This window comes from Cricetulus griseus, chromosome 2 (assembly GCF_003668045.3).
Source record: "Cricetulus griseus strain 17A/GY chromosome 2, alternate assembly CriGri-PICRH-1.0, whole genome shotgun sequence".
Lineage (NCBI taxonomy): Eukaryota > Metazoa > Chordata > Mammalia > Rodentia > Cricetidae > Cricetulus > Cricetulus griseus.
Window position 1 is genome coordinate 223,742,629 of NC_048595.1, and position 4,484 is coordinate 223,747,112.

The window sequence follows — 4,484 nt, forward strand, 5'->3', positions numbered from 1 at the left end:
GATGACTGCCAAGGTCGTCAGCAGCTGACCGGATTCAGAGGACTGTGGAGGTCCCAGCCTGCATCCTGAGACAGCTGAGTGCTCTTCCCCATTTTGAAAGTAACTGTGAAGGTCGCATCACTTGGACACACCCCCTCACTTTGTGTTTGGGAGCCAGGGCAACTGTTTAGTCATGATAACCTTTCAGGCCTTTCCTGGAGGACTTTGCTGGTGGAAACAGTGGCATGCTGACAGTCCTGCCATCACACAAGGGAAGCTGCCTCACCAAGCAAGACTCATCACGGGGGTTGTCAGTGTGATCTTCTGAAACCGCATACTCCCGAGTGACCTCAACGGCAGCTAAGAAGGTGGCCTTTGCAAAAACTTCAGTTTTATGGAAAAGGGTGCTTTATGGTTTTAAAAAGTGACTGAATTCAAATGTATTTGCATATACTCGTATTATATTTTATTATGATATTTTCATACGGTATGAAAGCTACTGGAGCTGGACAGATGGCTCATCAGGGGGAGGATGTAATGCCCCCGGAGAGGACCTGAGCCCAGTTCCCAGAACCCAGAGCTGGCAGCTCACAACTGACTGTCACTCCTGCTCCAGGGGATCTGACCTCTTCAGGCACCTGCAGTAATATACATATTACACGCACACACACACACACACTCACCCCCCCATACCTACACATTGTAAAAAATTAAATCTTAAAAGAAGATACATTAATTTACTGTAGGTAAAGGTCCATTTATTTCAAAGACATTTTTTAAAATTAAAGTTTCAGTGGTCATCTCTTATAAATGTCTAAGTGTTCCTCACTGGAGAACTAGAAAAGGACCTATCCTTGAACTTGGCCAAGGGTTTTGGTCTCCCAGCTGCACATCTGGGCCAGCTGGAATGCCTTGGGAATTACGAGTTCCTAGTCTACCCGAGACCAGACCTCTGGGGTGGGAATAGATATCTGTATTGCAGGCAGCTACAGAGGCCCCACCCACACTGTGCAATCTGAGCACCATTGAATGTGGAAAGCCACACAGGCTGCAAGCTACACAATGAACAACTTGATTCTTGGCACCTTTTATAAAATGGAAAATTAAAATAAATAAAATCTTAAATTCACAAGCTTTTTTCTTTTTCTCCACCCACCTAAGTATTTATTAAAGCTCCAGGTTCCCAGTAACCACTTTTTTTGTACCTTGCTAGCTGATATTCGTGCTACCCATAATGCACACTGGCAATTTCCCTCTCTCCTGCCTCCTCCCCCAGAGAACTACCTCTCCTAACTTACTGGAAACAGCAGCTCCCGAAATTTCTACCCTTACACAGGGCCCTCTTTTTCTCCCGCGTGCCTGCAATGCTCATTCCCCCATGGCCTCTTGTGTCTCACACGACTTAGCCCAAGCACTTCCTCAGTCTGTTGAGATGGTTAAGAGTTACTTCCTGCTTTCAATGAAAGCAAAAAAAAAAAAAAATGGCTTCTGACATCGGGGAGCATCAGGGATTCCCTAACGTTTCCTGTGTGACAACAATAGATGTCCCCTGCCTATAGCAGCTCGTGGTCTGTGCTGCTTGGCATTCTAAGGAAGGCCACATTACATCCTTGTGCTGATTCTGTCAGTGAAGCAGGCACTTCTACTGAGGAGATGATTTTGCTAAGAAATAGTGGCCCCCTCGGTTGGGCCCTAAGGTAAACAAAAAGCTGCCTGTACCTTCGCTTTGTGTACTTTTCTTTTACTTTGGGTTGCCAGTCATGTCAGTCACTTCTCTTCCTGTAACAACCAACAGTGGAGAGGAAAACTTTATTCTGGCTTATAGTTAGATACCATACTATCAGCTGGACAGTGGTGACACACGCCTTTAATCCCAGCACTCGGGAGGCAGAGGCAGAGGCAGAGGCAGAGGCAGAGGCAGAGGCAGAGGCAGAGGCAGAGGCAGAGGCAGAGGCACGTAGATCTCTGTGAGTTTGAGGCCAGCCTGGTCTAGAGTGAGTTCAGAACAAGCAGGGCTGCACAGGAAACCCTATCTTGAAAAACCAAACCAAACCAAACATTTTATCATGGTGGGGAAGGCATGTTGGCAGGAGCCAGAGGCTACATAGTTACATTGCATTCATAGTCAGGAAGCCCAGAGGATGCAGAAATGGGATTGAGCTATCCAACTTCAAGGCCCACCCCTGTGATCCACTTCCTCCTACAAGGTTCCTCCTCCTAAACATTCCACAACCTTCCCAAACAGCCACCATCTGGGGACTGAGTTTAAACCAGTGATCATATTTCATATCCAAGCCTGCTCATCTCTGCAGGTGTGTGGACCAATCATTGTGTGACCTAGTCACTCAAGGAACGTCTTTCCAGGCTGTCTTACCCTGCTTTGAGGCTAAAGGCCCCGTGAGAAGCTGCTGTTCTCAACTTGTCAACACCTTAGGTTCCAGAACAGCACAGCCTTGTAGGACAGACCCCATGAGTAAGCCATGACCTTACTCAAATGAAAGCAATTACCCACAAGGGTGAGGGCAAGGCCATGCCAGGGAGCAGAAGTTGGCTCCTGAGAAAATTTTGTTCCTCCTGTACTAAGGGCTCCCGTAAACCACCCTGCAGAACTGGAGCTGGGACAATGGCCAAGGAGACTACAGTGGGGCCAGACCTGTTTGATTATGCGTCCCTTTGCCTGTCTATTTCTACCTTGATTTAAACCCAAAGTTTATGCCAGTGCACTGTGGGTGGAATGGGGGTGAGGGGCGATCACTGGATCCCGTCCTCTTCCTTTTCCAAAGTGGTCTCATTGACTAATCTCATTGTCTCTCTTGTCTCTCTTCCCTCATCACTTCTCTCTTACACGGTGTTTGTTTGGGGCTTCTGGGATTTGGGCTTTTGTCCTAAAACCTCTGGTACTGTTGGATTTAGATGTTGGTGACAGTATCATTTTCTAGGGAACCCTGTCTGAAATGGAATGAATTGTGAAGTTCTGTTTGATGAAATGATTTGTTCCTCCAATACCGTGTCTTTCCATACTTGCTCAGCCAGAGAATCATACATATTAAAACACACATTTCTGGACATCTCCCATTCACCGGGCACCAGCCTGCCCAGGGCAAGGCTTACACATGAAGTGTATTTCAGGAGCTGACCATAACCTGACAGGTCCATGACTTATGGCTAAAGGACCACTTACCTGCCCATGTACCAATTACCCACAGAGTGAACAACACTGTGCTAGCTCAACCGGAGAGGCTGTGGCAGCTGAGAAATACCAAGGTGAAGGAAAAACTACAAGTCTGGTGGCCTCTTTCTCCTGGATTGGTTCTTGCCTGGCACCCTTTGTTTCTTCCAAGATGGACTTCTTCAATGCAGTTTTATCACTTTGTGCCAAATACACTAGAGTGGGAAGAGGAGAGTTCTTTGCTTGTCACAATGTTGCAACAGGAGTCATAGCATGGTGGTCCACGTGCCAGGGTCTCTGGTTATGTGGTTCTTTAGTCCAGTTGCAGCTAGCCAATGTCCAGTGACCACTTGTAAGTTTTCCATTCTCGTTTAGTAGATATTCCTGTCCCTTGGTCATTTTATTCTTTTGTTTATTTGTAAAGACTCTCATTTTCATCATTTTCAGGGCCTCACTATATAGCACCTGGACATTTTGACCCTCCTGTCTCTCCCTCCAAAGTCAGAGCTGTGCACCATGGGCATGACTATGTAAAAAACCCCAACATATAAAAAGGAATGTTTTCTGTGTTGCATTTTAAAGTCTTGTATTTATCCCTTTTCCTGATTTGCCTTACAAGGAAACAAAGGAGGAACTAAATGTTCCTCCCCTTTCTGTGTATATTTGTGGGGCATCTGAAATTCAGAAGCCTTTATACACACTGAGATCGCCTATCCCTTTGCCCTGGCCCCTTCAGGTATGACTCGCCGCCTTTCTAGTCTCCTGTGGTCACATCTAGTGTCATTTTCTTCTAGCACGTCTGTGATTTCCCTTCTCTCATTCAAATCTTCGTCATGTCTGAAGTTAATTTTGATATAGCATATGAGCTTACATTCTGTCTTTATCCAAGTCTCCAAATGGTTAGCCAGCTAACCCATTTCAAGCGGACATATTATGGTATCAGATAAAAAATGGTGCATTGTTGTCATTTCACCCTGCCTCCTTCTAAATTAAACAACAACAACAAATGAGGGGATATAGGCTAAAGAAAGGAAAGGATTCTTTAGCTTGGAACTGAAGGTGCTGGAAGTAAGGCACTTCTTGCTCTCAGAGGCCTTTGGGCTGTTCATTTTCCTGGAGTGGTTAGAGATGTGTCTGCTTTCGCTTGGTCTGGGAACTTTATAAGGTAGTTAAGATGCATGAATTAGGAGGGATGGTCTCCGTGTTTATGTGACATTAGGTAGCAGGAACTGCCTTAGAAACTTCTAAAGAAATTATAAATATATAGGTATCATTAATACCAACAAATATTTTTGTACAATCGACATTTTACTGGCAAGCAAGCCAAAGCATATGC